This window comes from Cavia porcellus, unplaced genomic scaffold (assembly GCF_034190915.1).
Source record: "Cavia porcellus strain 051 isolate PalLab524CR breed Dunkin Hartley unplaced genomic scaffold, mCavPor4.1 scaffold_25, whole genome shotgun sequence".
In the NCBI taxonomy this organism is placed as follows: Eukaryota; Metazoa; Chordata; class Mammalia; order Rodentia; family Caviidae; genus Cavia; species Cavia porcellus.
Window position 1 is genome coordinate 29,363,130 of NW_026947508.1, and position 21,806 is coordinate 29,384,935.

General features: G+C 50.9%; 1 long non-coding RNA gene and 1 pseudogene across 1 annotated transcript; both read left to right on the forward strand.

Moving 5' to 3' along the window:
* The first annotated feature begins 237 nt into the window (after positions 1 to 237).
* LOC134472836 (uncharacterized) lies at positions 238 to 10,825 on the forward strand. Its single transcript, XR_010042812.1, has 4 exons — positions 238 to 535; positions 5,517 to 5,663; positions 9,331 to 9,512; positions 9,914 to 10,825. It is a non-coding gene; the product is annotated as an uncharacterized LOC134472836 (long non-coding RNA).
* LOC100730193 (coiled-coil domain-containing protein 71-like) lies at positions 7,701 to 8,816 on the forward strand (annotated as a pseudogene).
* Positions 10,826 to 21,806: the final 10,981 nt, after the last annotated feature.

Below are 21,806 nucleotides of genomic sequence, written 5' to 3' on the forward strand. Positions count from 1 at the left end.
GCAAAGGCAAGAACCAGCATTTTATGGTCCAGGCCACAGTGAGGGCCAGAGGTGGGGCAGGAAGAGGGACTGGTGGCCAACTTGCAGAAGATCCCAACATGGAAGGAGTCTGCACTCACCCTGCAGGCACCGAGGTCGTGACAAGGGTTTTAAACAGGAGAATGACACCATCACACTCGAGTCTTAAGCTGCACACATATCCAAGCCTGCCGGGTTTACATAACTTTTCCTTTTCTTCCTGAGCATTTATCCAGCCTCAAAATTTGAGAGCAAGCACTTTTCCTTATTCCTATTCAACCTGAAAGCGGCAGTCGAATCCAGCTTGCATGGTATTGAAATGCAGGTGGCCTGTGCAACAGTGTTGCTAAAATTACCAAAACTAACCACAGCCAGGGAAGGGCCATTATCGGAAACAGATTTTATTACCATGGAAACCAACAGATAATGCCAAGTCCAGTCATTTTTATTCTCGGAAAAGAGAGAGACCAGAAGAGAGAAAAACAGGCAGCAGAGGAGGGAAAGCTACTGGAAGGAGGTGAGTCCCCTGGAGCTGGCTGGGAGAGGGATGGCAAGCTGGGAAAGTGGCCACTGGTGTCACAGGCACAGCCTTTCCCCAACCCCCAGCCATCCGCAAACCTCCCTAACATTTATGAAGCTCACACCACGTGCCACAAGCTGGCAGGAAGCAACCAGTGGTGGCAGAAATGGCTCTGCAGTGTAACTTCTATTTCTGATTGAGAATGTGAGAAACGGTGCCAAAGCCCAGAAAAGACTTCCCAGGGTGGCCCTGGTGGCCCTACAGACAGCACGGGACTTGGAATCAGGAGCCCCGACCATGAGTCTAGATTCTGCCCAGAGTGGCTTGTGACCTTCGGCAAGGTCACAGAAATTCTGGGAACCTCGGTTTCTTCATGTGTCTTTAGAGAGGCCTCACAGGGTGGCTGTGCATATCCGATGTGCTCAGGGCCAAGACATTTTGCAATCACGGGGGACTGTGGGTATGGCAAACCCTGCAGGCCCTGGAATCTTACATCTCTGTTCTCGTTTTGCCCCCATTGGAAGAGTCTCTTCCATGCCTCGCACGGCTCTTGGCTCTCTGTAGTTTGTGGGACACATTTCAAGCCCCAGATGAGAAGGAGCAGAGCAGGAGTCCCAGAAGAGAGTTGGGACTGCTGAAGGGAGGGTATGGGGGAAGCTACACAGTGTGGGTTTGTCAGCAAGGCTGAGATGCGACACTCACCGCACAACCCCAGGGAAGTCATGGACAGAGGGGCAGGAGCGGCTCTGTGAGAACACTCCCCGTTCTCTGTACATCTCTGTCTCTTCCTGGCACGTAGCTGTGGATAGGTTTCATGACTGGCTGCCACACCTTTTCCACACACAAAAATGTCATCCAATCCTTGCCACTGAGAGTGTGTGTCCCCTGGGGTGGGATGGGGACTCTGAGGAACTCAGAACTCTCCCCAGGCCCTTCTGATGAGTCATAGGAACATACAGCCAGTCAGATCCCTTCCCTTCTGAGTCTTGGTATCTTCATCCACAAAATGGGAACAATAACACCCTCCCACCCTCGCAGAGCTATTGGGAGGATCTGAAAACTAAAAATCTGAATGAATCCCTTTGAAAAATTAAAAGCTCAAGGCTAAATGAAAGATTTTGTTTTAGTCTGCATTTGTTATGATGCTATATAGGGAGAAAATGCTTCCCAGGGAAGCATTTTCATAGCAAAATGGCTTGATTAGACTGTTTGCTTAAAAATGCCACTCCCTGGCCAGCCCTTCCCTTGCCCACACTCCTCGGCCAGTCAACACCGACTGAATTTGTAGAGACAAAATGAAACAGGGAACTGAGGCATGAATTAGCAGTTTGAGACGGAAATGCAATTGCGATAAAACCCCCCTTCATCCATCAACATGTAAGAATAGAAAACGAATGTGAAAATATCAGCCTGACCTATGCTTCAAGCCTGTCGTCCCATCCTTCACGGTCCGCCCTGTGAGACTCAAACATCTCATTTCACTCTAGGCATCAGGGTTTCTTTCGCCAAGGGATGCAAACCATGTCCAAGGAAAGCTGCGCATGCGGGCAGGTCCCCCTTGGGGAAACGGGGAGGGACTGAAGATGACCCGGGTCTCTGGCTGTCCAAGCCACGAGAGGAGAATGAGTCGGGGGGGGGGGAGCAGCTGCAGCCGAAGGATCCACTTTTGCTTCCAAGTCTGCCAGAATTTTGTCTAGTGCTTTCCAAACAGCAGCTCAGGGCCAGTGATGTGCCACCACTGAGCTGGGGCTAGAGGCGCACAGGATGCCCGAGCATCAGTCCCACCCTCGGGGGCTTGGGGTCTCACTCCCCACCCCCAGCTCAACTTCGCTCTGCTCTGGCCCTGACTTTCTCTTGCTCCATAAAAGCCCTGAATGCTTTTCCCAGTCAGATTGGACTTTCTGTTCTCTCACCCTGCATTGCTTTTCCCCTCACTGGGGATAACTCTGCATCCTTCAAGTCATGCCTGAAATACCACCTCCTGCAGGAAGTCTTCCCAGGTACCCCCACTCCTGACCTCTTCTCTCCTCTGCTTCAGAACCATCAGCTAAATCCCTCTTGTGCTGTATCCCTGCAGCACATTTCTCAGTGGAAATGAGATCAGCTTCTCCATGGAATAACACACTATAGAGCTCTGAGATCACTTTGCCTGCTAGCCCAGTTCCTGTCCTCATTCATCCATGTATTTAGAATGTTTATTGAGCACCTACTATGAGCCAGGCACTAGCACCATCCTTACTCCCACAGACGCTCCATCTTATTCAATGTCAATGAATCTCCAGCAGGTGATAAGTAGAAGAAGATAAGCCAAGCAGGGCATGCCAAGTTCTGATCTGAGGGTTGGGAATCTTATTTGAGAAACTGGCTTTCAGGCAGAGTCCCAGAAGGAAGTGAGGAAAGGAGCTGCCCAAATGTTCAAAGGAATATCTTTCCTGTGTGCATAGTTGTGCTGCAAATGTCCTGAGGCTGCACAAGCGTGGCTATTCCCAACAGCAGTGAGCATGCAATGGAGGAGGAAGGGTGGGAAGGATTTGGAGGCTGTTTGTGAGGGGGCAGCCACTGGAGGCTGGGCCATCTGACTCGGCTTCAGTTCGGGAAGGACAGCTCCAGGGCCTGCCTGAGATCCACCTGTTTCAACCTCTTGACCTCTATATGAAGACTGGGAACAGGGGCACCATTACTAGGTGGTTGCCGAAGTCCAGGCAAACCTGATAATGGCTTGGACCAGAAGAGCAGCAGTGGAGGTGGGGGGAAGACTGGATTCTGGGCGTCTTCTGAGGGTGGAGCCAATGGGATTTACTAACGGGTTGAAGATGGAGAATGAGAAGGGAGTCAAAGATCAATGCCAAAGATTTGGACCTGAGTGACTGTAAGAAGAGAGTCTCTGTGAGCCAATAAATTGCCTTTTATGCTTAAACTTGCTTGAAATTAAAAAAAAAAAAAACTTGAAGAATTCGGAGACTAACAGGCCAGCAATAACAAGTGGGGAGCAAGAGAGGAGGGACAGACAGCAGCAAAGGCAGGTGCTGCTGCCCCCAGCGGGAGGGGGGTCTCAGAGAGAATGAAGGGACTCGAGACCCCTGGGATGTGCTGCTGGACACAGCCTCCTCCAGGGGAAACATAGGCTCAAAAGTGTACGTGCGTTTCCTCTTCCACCCCGTGAACGGCAGGCACCAGGGGCTGAGTTCCAGAGAGGCCTTCAGGCTGGAGGTGAACCCAGCACACGCAATGGCTGAGTGCACACTGGGCTTGCTGGGTGCAGACTTTCTCCCCTCTTGAAAAACTCTGTCCAGTTAGCCTGACTGCCCCAGTGTACAGATAAAGAAAATGAGGCTCAGAGAGATTACAGGGCTTGCTCAAAGCCACAGGATTAGAAATAATATCTGGGAACCACCTAGGAGAAATGAAGCCTCTTGCCGTAGGTATCATTACGAACTCATGGGCTGGAGCAGGAGACCCTAGCTTCCTGTGTGACCCTGCGGAAGCTCACCCCTTCTCTGTGCTCAGTCTCCCATCTGGGAGATGTCAAGATTGGGCTCCATGGTCTCTCACACTCATGGCTGTCCTCATCCCTCCTGCTCTGTCTTCAGAATGGGCAAAACAGTCTGCCACACAGGCTAAGCCCCTACTGTGTGCAGCGCCTCACTGTGGGGAGAGAGGAGAGGAAGGAGCAAACTGCAGCCCAGCCTCAGAGGACTTCCGGAAAGGTGGGGACTGGGAGCACAGGGCTGGTGCAGGCTGCGTTGCCAGGAGCCCAGCCAAGCTCGGCACACAGAGCACTCCCGGCATATGCTCCTCATTTCATACATCATTTACAAGGAGCCGCAGCCATTTTGCAACAACTCTTCCTGCTCCAAGAGCGTCTAGGCTCTGGCTTCTGTGTCTGCTCCAGCTCTTTTTCCCTTTGCTCTGTCTCCATTTGCTGCCCCGAGCAACCACTGACATTGTCCCACAGGCTTGTAAGATCCAGGTTAAAGCGAATAGAGTAACCTCCCCAGCCCCATGGGGCCAGGAGTGCTCATGACCCAGGGCAGAGAGATGTGCATGTGTGAGGGTGGAGCACAGAGTAGTGTTGGTCACCCAGTCATAGAAGAAATGCACAGTGGGATCCCCTGGGTATCACCAGCACTGCTGGAGTTAGGTTTCCAGGAGGAACTTCTGTGATGTGATGTGGGGAAAGATGCAGGGTAGGAGCCTCTGTGTGCGGGAAGCACCACTGTTAGGTCGTCACTGAGTATCTTGCTGTGTCCAAAAGGCTAGGGATGCAATTAATGCCACAGCTGCGCACCATGCCAAGGTGGGCAATGTGCGGAGAGGGCAGGCCAGTGCCTGGTTTGTGGCTCCCTCCAAGGCTCAGCACGCGGTAGGTGCTCGATAACTGTTTGCCAAACAATGAAAGAATAAACAGAGTGGGTGACACTGTCCTCAGATGTACTGAGTGATAAGATCCAAAGTAGCTAACACTGCCCTGGGGTCTGCCCAGGTCATGGGGGACTGAGATAAAACAGAGATGGGTCACTTGACCCAAACAATGGAACCAGCTCCCACTCCCTGCCCCCCCCAACACACACACATACTTCTCCCTGATTCTCTGGCTTTGTAGCTAAAAAGAAAACACAGAGTTCTCTTCTTCCACTGCTGGACTCCAAGCTTGGCTCCCCAAAGGACAGACTTTGTCCACTTTCCAACTGTCCTTCTAAAACCAAGTCAGCAGCTCTGAGCCCAGGCAAAAATTGGAGTTTCTGTCTTCCATGCACCAGGAAAAATCCTTGCCAAGTTACAAAGCCCTACTCTGGAGTCAATGTGAGGCTCCGGTCTGGCAGAATCCACACATACAACTACTCAGCCCGATGCCCACCCCACTCCTTGCCTGAACTCAAGGGAGGACCAAGATGGCACAGGGAGCACTGCATAGAGACCACTGGGCCCAAACTAGTCACCAATGCACACTGTCATTCTTCATTCTTCTGTTCCACAGTGTATGAGAACCTGCTGCGTCAGCATGTGCTGGAACAGGGAACACCCTGGGGGTCGCACTGACAGCACCCCTGCCCTTGTGGGGTTAACAGTCCAGAATAGAAGAAAGCCAAGGAACAACCATGTAACTAGGATATTTCAGGTTGTGGTAAGTAAAAAAGGCAACACCAAGTTGTGCTGGTTTCTGTATTTCCTCCCTGACCTCGGCTCCATGCTGCATCCTTCTGTGACTGCAGCTCCAGTTCCCACCAGGCTCTGGTGGCCCGTGGGTGTAACTAGCTTCCCCCAGTTGCCAACCAGCAGGTCGCTTAGTCTCATGCACACATCTGCAGATTCCCAGCTGAGCACAACTTGCTTCCTGCTGGGCCCCTGTGATAGTTAGGTGGATGGGATAGAACCAGCTAGGGGACAGGCAGGTTCATGCTTGAGTTGGTCAAGGACCAGAAACATGGTCAGTGTGGCTGCAGAGTAATAGGAAAAGGGACCTGGGGAGATGATAAAGTCAAGGTGACAGTCAAAGCTTTTGAGGACTCGCTCAGCACAGGCACCACCGGATCTCGAGGGACCCCAGCTGTTAATGACTATTTCAGGTGCTGAACAAGGCCCAGGTCAAGCCCCAGGGCACACCTATGGCCCACACAAGCAGGAAGGAGGGGGTAGGAAGCAAAACCAGGACTAGAACAATCCCTGGCCAGGGAATGAGGGAGAAGCTAGCAGAGGGAGTTGCATAGAGAGGGCTGCTGGGAAGAGCTGGAGACTTCCATCACTGTGGCCCTCTGCCTCTCCCTCCACCCAGGAGCTACCCAAGAGCGGAGCCATAAAGAGCAGAGAAGGTCCACATGGGTCACCTTCCAGCTCCTACAGCAGGAGAAACAGGGTGGAACCTGAATCTTGACAGCAAATGGAAAGGACCTACTCCTCAGGTCCTGAAAGACCTTGAAAGTCATGGTATGGACAACTTAGAAAATGCTAAGAATGCTAGAGATGGAGTCTTGTTTGAACCTTTAGCTCCATCCCCAGGGAGGTGATGGACAAGCTTGCTCAAGCCAGCCTGGACCAGACACCTCCGCAAAGCACTCTGGTGGATAGGAGGCAAGAGCAAGCTCAAAGCACATTTTGGAAATCCGAGTCACCTTGGCCACTTTTAAAGGTGAGCTCATATATAAGTTCTGACTCCAGCCCTGGCAGTGAATTCAAGCTAAACCAAGGGGGGAGCCTCAGCTCAGAGAGGTTACCTGACCTGCCCAAGACTACACAGCCTGCTGAAAGAAGCTTGGGGTTGCACAGGGTTTACACCCAACTCTGCTCTTCCCACCTCATTGCATGACCTCGGGCTATCTTTTGTGGGTCCTGATAAAGGAACCTGTTCCTTGGACAGGTGCTTCTAAAAGGACTTGTCCAGCACAGTCACCATCTGAGGCAAATCGTCCCCATTCCTTCTCTGTCTCATGAATGTTGGGTCATCAAGAACCTTGAATGAGATGACAGTGTGCAAGTGCCTAGGATGGTGACGTGAGGTCCACACATCGGGTGTGGGGGGGACCTGGGGAGCAGCAGAGAAGAAAAGGGGCAGGAGGAGGTCTAGAAAATGATATGAGATCAGCCAGTTCCAGGAGGAAGAGCACACAGCTTCCTGTGTGGCAGGAGCAAGACATAAAGTAGCCGGAGTGGTGCAAGAGAGAGGGACACTGGTGAGACACAGACTGGGGCAGGGGCAGCTGGGGAGTGGGGAGCAAGGGACCAGTAAAACACACTTCTCCAGGACAAAGCAAGACTTAGCCAGGGTCACTGTGCTGGGCTTTGTCTGCTTTGATCCTGTCTCTAGGACTCTGAGGCTTGGTTTCCCCTCTGTATGATGGGGATAAAGTACCTACTTTATAGGGTTATTGTGAGAATTAGCAATCATGTATGTCATGTGCCTGGCATAGGGCAGGTGCTTAATAAATTGTACCATGGTTGTTATTAGTATTACCAAATGACTTCATATCTCTGAGACTCATCTCTGGGGTATAAGGTAGAAATAACCAAATCCATGTCACAGTGTTCTTGGGAAGCTAATAGGTTCCTAGTCCATGTAAGGCTGCCAAGCACAGGGTCTGCCACACAATAGGTGCTCAGCAAATACCAGTGGTCCACCTCATCCCCCACCATCTACTTTCCAACTCAATGAACAGATATGGAACCTATGACCAGGCATGGTAGGTAGGTTTCTTCTGAGTTAGACCTCAGCTTCCTTTGAGAGGTAAGGAGCTTCCCATCCTGAGCTATCCAAGAACAAGTTAGATGACTTTGTATGAGTGAAAGAAAGTGACAAATTTCACTTTCTGGTGGCACATCTCCACAGCAGGGAAGAAGGCCCTGGAAGAGGCACTGCTTGTATTTAATCCCATGAGCTGGGATCTTGGTGCCATGGAGACCCAGCTCATTGCCTTCCTGCAGGGTCTGCAAGATGGTGGTTTCCAACCCACGCAGAGGTGATGTCTATGGCTATGGTTCATGCACAGCCAATGCCTTGAGTCAGACGAAGCTACAGGCTCATACCCTCAACCCAGCTGCTACATCACCTCCAGCCAGTGCTCCCCAAACTGCTATGCACCTGCCCACAGGTTGTGCTGTCCTGCTCCCCATGTCATTGTCCGGCAGGCTGGCCAAAGGGGCTACATCAGCCCTCACCAAGCATATTACTGCCAACTTGCTGCTGAGCTCCCTGGAGCAACCAAGTGCCAGTCAAAGCAGTGGTGCAACAATGGGCTTTCCTGCCCACCTATATCTGAGTATCTACCCTGCCATGCAGCTTTCTGTTGCCCTGGAAGCCCTGGTTGCACTCAAAGATCCCATGGGCTTCTTGAGTGCTAAGCACAAGCCATGGTCACTACAGCTGTCACTGCAGACTCTCCTTTGAAAGTACAGAAACATTCAGGGAAGAGTCCAGAGAAGCACTGGCCCAAAGCTCCTAGAAAAATCACAAGTAAGGGCCCTATGTGACTGGCTCACAAAGGCTCCAGGGCTGGACCTCAGCAAGGCACTGGACTCCAGAGAAAGACCTGTAGAGCCCCTGGCTCCTTCCATGGTCTACAAACAAAAGAGAGATCCACCCTGGGCACCAAAACTGCCCAGATAAAGGCAACTAGAGCACTGGCCAAAGCTGCCCATACCCATGTCAATGTGGTTCAAATACAGGGTAAGGCCAGGGCAACATGGAGCAAGGTGGCTCAGACTCAGGGTCACGGGCAGGCCAAAGGGATCTGTTCAGTCTAGGACTTCAAGAAAGGTCCAGAATAGTCACTCTATGATTCTGGGAAAGAGGAGGAAAAGGGCTGAGGAATCAAAGGACCTCCCTCCAAAGAAGGAAAAAAAGCTTAGATCTCAGTCTCCTAATTCCAACCTCGGGTCAAGAACAGCAAAACTGGTGAAGTTCTGTGCCATTAAGGTGAACAGAGGGTCTTCAGATGATGAGATTTGGCAGTGAATCCAATGAATCCTATGTGGGAACCTGTCCTGTATAATACAGTCCCAGACATTGATGCCATAATCAACATCCTGATTCCTTCATCCAGCAATGTGTGGAAAATATCCAAGCTGTTTGCATGGCCAGTGGCACAGTGGGCCATGCCTGTGGACTCTGCAACCTTGAAAAACTCAGAATACCTCTCTAGGGCCCTGATGGCACAAAACTTCAGAAATTGAAGGAATGGGGTGGAGTGGTGGGGGGAGGGGTGTCCTCCTGGCACAAGGCACTGTGACATATTCTTGAAGTTGTGTGTCTGCTGTTCCATCTATCATGTTTTATACCTCTTCAAAAAAATTTTTTTCAGGCAAGGAGTGGGACTCAAGTTCAAAGTCCCTTGTATTTTGAAGGTTGCACAATCCTACAACTCTGTGGGCTCTGGCATAATCGGGTGGCCCAGGCCTGCCCCAAGAAAGTGCAGCCTTGGACTTAGAGGAAGACAACTATGGACTGAACCCCAGCTCAGGCTCTTCCATTCTCTCGTAGCTGGTGAGCGCTCAGCCATTGTCCCTAAAGAAGGGAAAGATGCGTCCTCTGCACCTGTTCTCCAGCAAAGGGCTTGGAGTGAGCATCCAGAGAACTAGGTCAGCCCTCACTGGGGGTTCCCAATGTCAGGTAGAGGGCAGAGCCTGCTCCAGAGAGGCAGGGGCAGGCTGAAGAGCCCAAGAAGCACTACAGGCCCCGCAGCCACCGCCCCTCATCCTTCCCAGCGGGTGTGTTTGCAGAAGTAGATCCCAAGTCTCAACCTGTACATGCTCCCTCGCTCAATTACTGGCTCAATTGTTTTTTCTGTTTAATCCCCAAATCAATATGTGTTCATACATATTTAATCGGGAGGCTGTTTTTATTAGAGTGAGGATTAATTTTACATCTTTCTCCCCACTGCTTAGAAGACATCCACCACTGAGGAGCAAGATGAGGAGACGAAAAAAGTCCCGGTCCTCCAGCCAAGTCAGGAACACTGAGGGCTCCAATCTAGTCCTTCATCCCATCAACATGGCCCTGTGGTCCTGCTGTCTCCAGGATTCCACCCTCCAGGGCTAAACCAGCAGCCTTCACTCCGACTCCTGAGCTCACAGGGCCCTCCGAGGGCTGTTCTCCAGGAACCAGGAGCAAGGTCCAGCTGCCTGTTAGAGGTCAGAAAGGGGAGGCCCCCCAGCCTCCCTCCAGAAGTAATAGATATCTCCTTCCAACTCCCAGTCAAGGCTGAGTGGAATAAATTATCACCCTTTCACAGCATAATCACTGTCACTCGCAGCCTCGGCTGCCATCTGCTTCTTCACCAGAATCCCCACCTAGGCAAGCTGGAAGGCAACAGAGGACACAGGGACACGTAGGTCATTGGGCTGGCCACAGACAGACAAGGGCGAGCATACACTGGGGCTGGCAGCCAGAGCAAGGATGCCTAGGCACTCATCTCAGCACCCTGCAGAAGCCCACAGGAGAGCCAGAGATGTGTCAGGCCTCAGCACACGCTGTCCCCTTCCGTCCTTATCCCGTAGCTGAGAGACACATCCTGGTCCTACCGCTCACATTCTACACCATGGGAAACTGAGGCTCGGCTGTAGCTACGGTCTCGCCCAAGGTCTCCCAGACAGGAAGTAGCAGCACTTGGTCTTTGCCCATGAACGAGGACCACGTTCCTGCACTTAGCCGTTTGGCTCTGCTGCAGCACCCTGCCATGTATGGCTACCCTTTTCTCTCTAGCACAAACTTGGGGCTACCAAAGGTGACATCTGTAGACAGCAATGTTTGGGAAACACGATCTGTGTGAGAAATAAAAGGAGAAGGAAACACTTGCAGCAAGGACAGACTTTATTTAAGAAAAAGACCTGAGAGGAGCTGTGGGCTCCAGAGTGCCCAAACAAAGCAGCTCTGTCTTGCAGAGCAAGGCTTTCTAAGGTGTTACACAGAGTGAGAAAGTCAAGGGCCTGCTATTCTCAGGATCGGGTGTTTGAGTCCGTGGCTACTGGTCTGTCTTATGTTTATCCAAGTCTTTTCCTGTTCAAGAGGCTGAACATCTCTTGATCTGCAATGCTTTGCACAGTAAACAGGTTTGATTTGCTTTATTATTACAGGGCACAGAAGAACATGGGTAAGGGTCACAACTCGTGGGAAAATGTCCACTGGCTTTTCCTTTCATCCAGAGGAAATTGTCAGATGCGGCAGAACTTGGGGACTTTGGGTGTGGTCAGTGCTCGGCTCATGGCCACCACCTTTCTCCTTTCTCTTTTCACTGCCTCCCACTTATGCCTGGAAAGCAAGACCTTCTCTCTGACTCAGAGCTGGGTTACATGGAGGAATGCACCAGGCATGGTTTCTCTCAGACACAATTCCTTCACATGGGCGACTGAGCCTGCAGGCAGAGCCAGAGTCCCAGGAGAGAGCAGTCCTGCCAGGGGCTATTTCCCTCCTGAGCCTCACCCGGCCCAGAGACCAATCCTCAGCCCTTCTGCCAGCCACACAGTACACCCACTTGCCACACGGCCAGGACCTTCCCTGATTCCCCTTCCAGAACTTAGGCCATTTGCAATGATTTGACTGCAGAGTGGACTTGTCTTATTCACCATTGGGTATTGCTCTTCACTGGAGCACAAAACCTCCATTTGGGGAAAAGAAAGGAACAGGTGAAAAGGGACAAAAGAAAGAGGGGAAAAGGGACACAAGGGGGAAGAAAGGAAAAGAAAGGAGCTAGAGGAGAAAGTAAGAGCAGACACAAAAAATAAAGGAGGAAGGAAAAAGTGGACCACTTCAAAATGACAGCACTCCATGGGCCCTGCGTGTCCTTCCCGCTCTGGACACTCCCGTTCTCAGACACTCACTGAGCTGGTAAAGCAAAAGAGCTGCTGCAGTAGGAAAAAGTTAAGTACTTAGAGGATTTCACCCAGAAGCTGCCCAGAAGCTGCAGACCTCTCTTCTCAAAGCTTTGGGCAGAGGGAGGCATAGAATGACCTCAAATCTAATGACCTCCTGACCTTAACGAAAAATCAGGCTGAAGCAGTCCAAAGAGTCCCAGCCCAGGGCCTGTGGCCCGTGCTTATGCTCAGGGACTTGCAGAGCCTGATGCTCATCTCTGTTCTTCCTAGGAAACCTGGTCTCCTGGGGCCACCAGGGATTGACCAGCCAGAAGGACCCTGTTTGACATCGAGGCTGCCTGGAGACCAGCGCGGCCAGGTCCTGCTCAGAGTAACCATTTGGCAGTCAGAATTTGACGATGGATTAATTCCTGAACAAAACAGATAACGTAGGCAGTGTGATTCCTCATTTAGCTGTCAGAGCAGGGTAAAAAATATGTGAGAGAGAAAACCCAAGGGGGGAGAAATTGGATAATGATGAATTGTGACTGAATGCACCAAAGAAACACAAGCCGTCTTCCCCCATCGTGTTGTGTCCGCTGTCACTTAATTTGAAAACACCCTAAGTGTGCAGGGCCATCTCCTTGACACTTTTCGGCTCTTCCTGAAGAGGAGGCTCCTCCTGGTTGGGTGATGACTGGTGTTTGCACAGCACAGCATCCCTGCCTTAGACCCTCTAGGAAACCAGCAACCCAGACTTACCCATCAACAGCGCCTCTCCATACCCCAGAAGGTCCCTTTGTGCAGCTAGCTTCATGCTCTGAAGGGAGAAGGGAGAAAGGAAAAAAATAATGCTTCTGGTATGATAAATGTCAACTCTGCCTGTGTCTAAAAGGAACTTCTTATTTCGCAAACCAGTGTTATCTAAACGTGCAGAAGCCAGAGACTAAAGCGAGGTTTCCAAGATTCGAAGTTGTTTGGCTGCTCCTAGAAACCCAAGCAAAATTGTTCCTGGTTTTTTGAAGGGCCAGGTAAAGAATTAGCAGCCCTCAGAACCTCCCTGGGGACTGTGCTTTTCCCCCAAGGAGAGCAGAACCATGTGCCTGGGCTAAGGAAGCTGCTCTCCCTGCTGATGGAACTGGTGAGCAGCCTGCTGGCCTGAGACACCACAGGTGAGAGGTGGCCTGCCACTTGCTGGCCTGCCCAGCAAGACCATCACCTGAAGCCTTTGTCCTGGGTGCTGGGTGAGCTTGTGAGGTACTTGCTTCTCTGGGTACTTGTTTGACTGTCACTGGCCTGGACAACCTCCAAGTCTCCTGAAGGATCTACAAGCAGCAGGCTTCTGGGCTGGATCCACAGTCCAGGAGTTGCCCAGGGTGTGGAGTAAGGATCAAATACCAAGGGAAGATTAGCCCAAAGTCTCCTGGAAAAGATCTGGAGACAGCTCTCCAGAAGGAGGGACAGACAAACACAAACACATCCTCCCCCAGGTGGACTCTGGAAGCAAATGGCCTCACACCATCCCTGGAAAGCCAGAATTTCTATCTATCCCCACCCCTTTTTCACGGTGCTGTGGGTAAACCGAGGGCCTTGTGCTCACTAGACAAACTCTACTACCGAGCTACTTTTGTCTACATTTTAAAAATGGAGACAGAGACACAGCAAGACAGAGCAACGCCCAGAAACCTAGGGCCACATTAGCCACTCTTTCATCCCAACATCCAGTCTGTCACCAAGCCCATAGTCCCAAAATATCTGGGTTTTTGCCACAGATCTCCATCTGCTAATCCAGGTCACCACCAGTCCTCCCTGGAATTGCTGTGATAGCCTCCAAACTGGCCTCCTCCTCTGCAGTCCACACTCTCCACCATCAGCCAGAGATCGCCTTATGATTACAGCACAGTGTCACCCTCACTTAAACCCCTCAGTGACTCCTCATTGGCCTCAGAGTAAAATTCAGCTTCCTTAACAGGACACGAAGACCTTCTGACGTCCCTAACCCACCTCCTTCTGTGGCCTCATCTCCTGCCCTTCCCTCCTCGGCTTCCAGCCCCAGCAGCTGGACCACTCCACTGTCCCCAAGGGGCAGGTTCACTAGTTCCCCCTCTCTCCTCCCTTCCATTTGGCCCTGTCACCTTGTAGGGATCTCTCAGTCACCTCTTCCAGGGGCCTGTTCTGACCCCAGCCCAGACTAGTTTGCCACCTCCCTCCTCTTTCAGAGACACTTCACTTCCTGTCTCTCATTCCCCTGAAATGGCCAATATCCCGTGTGGGACTCCGGCTGGCCTTGACCCTTAGAACATGAGGATGGCCTCTACCTTCCTCGTCACCCAACACTGAGCACCCAGTAGGCACTCAAGGGCTATTCGCTTGCTGGCCAGGTGATGGAATGAATGAATAATGGAACGAGAGCGTGAACGATGAGACCCGAGCACACTTTCCTCCCCACATATCCAAATGTGTAAAAAGCACCCAGCGAGTCCATCAATAAGGCAGGCTCGCTCCTCACTCCCGTCCTTGGCTAGCAGTCGGTGATGGATTTCTGGAGGTGATGCATGGGAGCGTGAGAAGGGCCGAGTGGACGCATGGAAGAATAGAATATAGATTTCTATAGATTAATCATTTGTCATGCCTGCTATTCGGCACGCTCCCGCACACACACTCCCGCCCGCCGTGCCACCCCGCCTTCCCTCCCAGGAAGCTCCACTTGCACAGGCCTTGGCTTGTGCAACAGAGGTACATGCCCTCAACCCCCACACACAGCATCACAAATACACTCGGGAAGACTCTTCACACAAGTTTGCATGTCACTCTTACACACATAGGTGCACATACAGAGAAGTGAGTGCACGCATTCTTATACACAGAGAAGGGCACACCTACTGTCATATACAGAGTTCCACACTTATTCTTGCACACACATAGATACATGCTTGTACAGACAACACACTCACGTTCTCTTCTCCTTGCATTTACTCTTCCCTTAATCCCAAGTTCCTATGTGTCTCCCTTGCGGGACATGAGCAGGGGACTGAGTGCACCCACCCTTGCTCTCTAAGGGAGAAAGTCGCCTCTCGATGAAACTTAGCTTTCTCAGCCTTGGGGCTCTCCTCCCCAGGAGCTTTCTCCCACCATGAGTCCAGCCCCTGTGTCCAGCCTACGTATCTATTCCTTGTGCGGAGTCTCACACATCGTAGGTGAAGGGCAGAGGGAAGGCCCAGGGAAGCTCAGAGTGAAGTCTCCTGCCTGCTGCCTCTGGCCTTCCCAGTTGCACACCATGATGGTTCCTGTTCCTGAGAGCTACCTCCAGTGTTGTACAGAGCCGCAGCGGAAGAAATGGACAAGGAGCAGACTCTATCCCATCCCAGCCTCACCCGACCAGCCTGAGTAGTGGTGGAAGATAAGGTTCAAGAAAACACCTTCTCTCTCTGCCTCCCCAGGCAGAAGTTGTACCTGCTATACTGCCACCCCAGCACTCATGGAAGCTCCACCCCTCTTGGGGCTGTGCCCTCCTCTCCAAGCCCTGGCAGCATTCCCCCAAATGCCTTACAAATGCTTGCTGGAATCCCAGTCTGAATCTTCACGCATTTCTGCAAAGCATGAGCCACGATGAGACGTGCATGGATATGCATATTGTCCTCCAACCTACAGACCCACAAGTGCCCTATGTCTCTGAATCCTCGACGCTGTTCTGGGGCTCCCACCTTATGACTCAGAAGTACCTGTTAGCCTGCGCCCTGCTTTCTCCCCTACCCCTTCCTAACTCATAGTCCTCACCCCACTCCCTACCCAGCCATCTGCAGAAACACTGAGCTCTTATCTTGTGCTTCAAAGTAAAAGGTCCTTGGCTCTTTTCCAATCCTCCATCCTGACTTCAGGTTCTAAGAAACTAAACCCCTGAATGTTCCATCCTCCCAAAGCCCAGGAATCTGGGCTCCCAAGTCCCTGCTTAATCCCCACAGGGACCCTGAACTGTACCTTTCACAGTCTGACCAGAATGTCAGTCTTTATCCATCCATTTACTCACTCAAACTCTTAGTACAGAATGCTCTTAACTATGGCTAAAATCCTAGACAGTGCCTCTCCCAGTGACCCTGCCTCCAGAGCAAATCAAAGGGCAAATCCAACAGCTCAAAATAGGAACAGTTTACAACTGACTGCAGGTTGACAACCAATGACATCCCCCGCTTCCCAGATCTAGGGACCTGATCAAAACATATGAAGAAGAACTTAAAACAAGAAAACTATCTGATCCCATGCCCTGTGCCTGGTATGATGAGTTCTCAAACTACAGGTAGAGGGGAGCCACCTCCAGCTCTTAAGCAATCCCAGGGACAGAGCAAAAAGAAACACACCTTCCTGCTTGGCTCCCCACTTCCATAACAAACGCCAGGTCAACTTTGTAGCTTCCTGAAGGACAGGAGGTGAACCTGTGGAGGAGGCATTGCTGAGGCTCAGAAAGGTCATTATTTCCTCCTAGGAGCCCTAGCTCATCTGTCAGAGGAGTTTTAGAGCAACTAGAAGAAACCAGGACCCTAACATCCTGATATCTCCACCCTGGAAAACCAAGGGTGGGCTGTGGGAGGTCTCTTTTGTTCAGCGGAACTCAGATTCCTGGAGCCCTGCTCTCCTCCTCCAAGAGCCCTTCCATGCCACATCTCTGAGGATGCTGAGGCTTGGGGGAGGGTGGGGCATGGAACCAATTTTTCTTGCCTTTGATCTCAGCCACATTACAGTTTCTCTTGCATCCCCTCCCTCCCTCACTCTCTCTCTCTCTCTCCTCATCTTCGTTTGAAGTCTCTAAATAAAGATGGCTATAGATTACAGCCACTGCAGCTGCCTGAAATGGGGCTTTCTCGGGTAACCTTCCCTTTGCTGCCAGTCTGTGGGCTCCAACCTGGTGTCTCTGAAGGCCCTGCACAAGGCAGGATAATGCCAAGGTTTCTCCCTGCTGTAAATCCTGGGTATCTGGGCAGAAGTAACACAGCATCTCTGTTTGCCTGGCTCTCCGGAGACAGCTTGCAATGGCTTTGTTGGTCCTTCAAGCTCTGAACTGAGCATCCCAGGGAATGCATTGAAGCCCACCTCACATTCCCAAGACCAATCTGAGGAGATTTCCATGGTTCTGGAGCCAGTTTGCTACACTCTGGACATCCCTCATGTCATCTGAGAGTTTAAAATCAGCCCTAGCAGGGTGGACTGCTGAGTGTGGCTATGGATGGGGAACTGGAAAACATTTCTCCTCCCTTCCTAATGTGAATTGCCTCTGCTCCCTTCCCACCAAGCCTCTGTCTTCTAGCTGTCTCTTCTCTGCAGGCTCCATCAACCTTTCCTGCAGCTTAAACCTTCCAGCACTACCTCTGATGCGTTGTTAGCAACCACAGTGAACTTTTCAAAGCACAAATCATGTCACTGCCCTACTATAAACCCTTCAGTGGTTCCCCATTGCTTCTGCAGTAAAGATTACACCTTTTTCCCCAGAACTGGGGATTGAACTCAGGACCTTCATACTGAGCTATAGCCGAAGTTCTTTTTTATTTTTTTATTATGAGACAGTGTCTCACTAAATTCCTCCAGTGCAATTCAAATTTTCAATCCTCCTGCCTCAGCCTCTCATAGTGCTGGGAATATAGGTATACACCACTGCCCAGTTTATACTCCCCTTTTAAAATTTGTTTTAATACTCCCGTGTTGGCATATAACACCTTGCATAAACTGATTCCAGCCAGGACCCAGTCTCATCCCTCTGGCCTCTTTGCTGCCCCACCAATGTCCTTTCCTCCCTCCATTGGAAGGGCCTTTTCTCACACCTCTCTTCCTTCCTCATTGTATTAGCTCATTTTTTTGTTATTATACCAAAATACCTGAGGCTGGATAAGTTTATAAAAAGAAGTTTATTTTGGCTCATCGTTCTCATAGGTCAATGTCAATCCTCTTCTCACAAAGTCACAAGGATTCAGTCACAGGGGCTTCACCCTGATGTTTTGATCTAATCCTAATCACCTCTCAAAGACTCCACCTCTACACACCACAGTCAGATCAAATTTCCACCCACAATATCTCACAGTGGGAATTAAATTTCAACACATGAAGCCACAGGGATACCCAAGCCAAATCCAAACCATAGCACCATGTGCAGTGGATTCACCCCATAGACTCAGCTCACCTAGTGCATCTGCCAATCCCCCAGCCAGGTTAGAGCTTCCCGGGACCGCTTTCATAGGATTGCCCTGCTGCCTTCAAAGTACCAACCTTGGTTTTAGTTAATCACTCATCTGCATGGCAATTTGGCTAACATCTGCCCTGAATGTCCATTAGACCAAGAGAAAGACTTTGCTTGTTTTTATTGAGTCATCTCCAGAGCCTCACACAGTAGCTTGATGATTTAATAAATACTTGAATGAATGAATGAATGAATGAATGAATGAGATAAGATGAGACTAATAGCCATAGGTTTGAGGAGAACCACGGTGCCCATCCAATTCATTTCATATAATTTTATCAAACCAAAAGCAAGCCTAGCTCCTAGGAAAGGAAATAAGATGCAGGCCCCACCGCTCAGCACCGCTGTGACCACTCAGAATGCTCACCGCCAAAAGCATGAACCAGGGCTCACATCCAGCCTCCAGCTCCCCCTGAGACATCCAGGCCTCCTAAAATGAAACAGCACAGTCCCACATGAGGACTTCACAGACCAGGCCTCCTCTTGGTAGGTCTCAGCTTCAACAAGCCACCTTCAGGTTCAGGACCAAAGGTGGGGACTTGGCTAAAGCAGGAAACTTCCCAAGAGATGTGTTGTGCTCCAAGAGGCCAGAACCAGGAAACCCAGGCCCTAACACCCCCTTGATACCCACTGTCCAGCGCATGATGCGGGGCTGGCTTCTCCTGTTGCATTCCTGTCCCCGAGCCCCAGGTCACAGGCTGCCTTCATTCCAACCAATTCCATGAGGACACAAAGCACGGATCTGAGACCTTGTGCTTGCAAACACCTTGAAGATGGCAGCAGCTGTCACCCCATTCCCCAGTCCACCCACACCACCGAGCCTTGGATTTTGTTCTCAGAACCACACTCTTCAATTCTGCTAGAAAAGAAGATGCAGTTGCCTTAGTCACTCTGCCAGTACTAAACCCGGGAAAAGAACTCCACCCTCGCCCACCACATGCCTTTTCAAAGAGAAGGGGAAACCCGCACAGCGACATCCCCTTCCAGCTCCAGGCACTCTAATGAATCCCAGCCTTCAGGGAGAAAGACGGCTGTGTTAACAGTGCCGGTGAAAAACGAGGGGAGGCACAGTGAAGCAAATTTCTTTTTATTGACTTTTAGTGAGCTATTTAATCCAAACAGCTCATTATCTGCAATATAAATATACTATATAATGGATTTTGCAATAAGAACAATTAGTTTTGCAATTAGCATGAGAATAAGCTCTCCCCAACTGCAAGGAAGGCAAGGCCTAGACTCTGGGGGCTGGGGAAGCCTAGAAGTGGGGGAAGGGGAGAGGCAAGGAAGCAGTGCTCCAGGTGAAGCCAGCAAGGCTGTGCCCCTCCTCCCCACCCCCCCACCGTCACGTCCCGAGCAGCCTCAGATCTGCAGGGACGCTGCCAGTGGATGCACCCGCAAAGCCACCCTGGTTAAAGCACAAGATTTCTGCAGCTCCTGCTTCAGACTCAGCTCCATCTCTCACCAGCTGTGCAACCCCAGGCAAGTCACTTAAGTTCTCTGAGCCTCAGCTTTCTCACTGGAAAAATATGGGCGTCTTTGTGGTACTTCTTCATGGATTCATCCTGTGGATGACTGATGGGCCAGTTCTGCCACAGAATATGTCCTCAGGGACCATTACCAAGGACACTGAGCCGAGATTTCTTTGCATCTCCTCGCCTAACTACTACATAGGAAAGAATCATAGCTGCCTTGCTCACCGCTGAATCCCTAGTGCGTGGCCCAATACATAGTGGGCACTTAACAAATATGTGTTGGATAAATGCTGCCAAGGGAGTGGAATTCAATGGCTGCTTGGCCCAGTGTCTGGTGCATAATAGCCACTTAATAAATCATCCTAGAAGAGAGATGGCTTAAGTAAATGAAACTCTGGCTGCTTCCCTCCCCTCCCACCTGCCTCATCACAGAAAGCCTTGCAGATAATCGTGGTGACAGAAGTCAGTCTGCAAAACCCAGCCTCCCTGCACAGAATCCTTTTCTGGAATTTCCCACCCCAGCTCTCTCTGTTGTCTGCCTGAGCTAACTCTTCATAGAGTCAGCCCCTCTCCCCCAGAGTTCCCTCTACTCTGCAACTCCGTGCCTCCTTGAATACCACTCAGGCTCCCCCCATCCCTCTGGCTCGTCCCTGCTTCTGCCCTGAACTACAATCTGAGCACATGGGTTTCTCCAAGACAACAGATAGGTGGTTGCATGGTATTCCACAGAGAAAAGGCTTTGGGGTTTTTCCAATAATCCCAAACACAGACAAGTGAGTGGTTAAGGTGTAGACTCCCAGCCAACCAGCCTGGTTGGTGTCCAGGAGTCAGTTTTCTAGCTAGATGACACTGCTGAAATACCCTCATCTCACACATCTGTAAAGTGGGCATGATAATAGCAATGTTCCTTATAGCCTAGAGTTCAGAGAGAATTCACTACCCCCCAATAGCCCTAATGCCTACAAACGACCCAGTGACAACTGTTACCCTCCATCATGATTACACCCTCTATCGTGGATTATCAAAAGCACACAGAGTCCCACTCTTAGGACCATCCAACTCTCCCACTGCCGACCTCTCCCCTGGAAGCTCTGCTGAGGATCTTACCCCTAGTGTCAATCAGGTAGCAGATTCTTTTGCACATCTCTGCACGAGATCATTTGGACCACACACCTCAACATGGTTCAGATCCATTTGGGTAGGGGGGGAAACTGAGGCTCAGGCAAGTGAGGTGACTTTCCAAGTTCACACTGCTGGCCAGTGGTGGAACCACAGCTTTCTAAACTCCAACCTCTTTTCTAGGCCTTCAAATGTTGCTAAAAGAAAGGAATCAAATCTTGGTGGGTACACTTTTAATTCCAGCACTCAGGAGGCAGAGGCAGAAGGATTGCTGCAAGTTTGATGCCAGCTTGGGCTACAAAGTGAGTTCAAGGCCAGCCTGAATTGCATAGAGAGATCCTGTCTTAAAAAATATAGTCAGATCAGTGTAAGAAAATAGTCCTTTAATTTCTTCCTAATATCCCCGGGTGTCCTGTGCTGGCCATTGCCCAGTGGCTGGGGGAGCCCAGTATGGAGAGCAAAGGGGCAGTGCCATCAACTCAGAGCCTAAAACCCACCACCTCCCAGGTGATGCAAGGGCACCTGGTCAGGGGACCATCAGCAGCAGCTTCCTTGCCAAAGACCTTGAGCTGAGATTGGAAAGAGTTAGCCCCCGAAGTGGTCGGCTGCAAATGACACACACACACAGCGTCCGTCAGAAAACGGAAGTTTCGTGGCACGTAGACACCTTCATGAAGAAGGCTGCTTCAGTGGGGGGGAAGAAAGTGTCAGTCCACCCAAAAGCTAATGGGAAGCGCTTTTACATAAAGCCTAAGCCTGAAGGTGGTGGAGTCTGTGGCTTGCCTCTTGCATGACCTTGAGCTGTCCTTTATTCTTTCTGAGTCTCAGTTTCCTTACCTGTAAAGGGCGAGGGCATGAAACCTCACCTGCCAGGGCAGGAGCAAGGTGAAGCCTAGAAAAACTGCAAACACTTTCCATGCATCCATCAAAAGGAAGCTCTCACTGTCATTATTATTCCATTTTAAAAGGCAAGGCAGGGAGGTGTGGCTTCCTGCCCTCTCCAGGCTCCATTTCCCACCCTGCTGAGATGGTTGAGCGGGTTGGTTTGGCACCTGCCCGCCCATCCTTTTCTCTCACTGCCCTTGGCCTCCTCCCCTTGATGCAGCCTCCTCCCACCCCAAGCTGTCGGATCTCTGTCCCAGCTGAGCCCATAGCCCTTGTAGGGGAGCAGAAG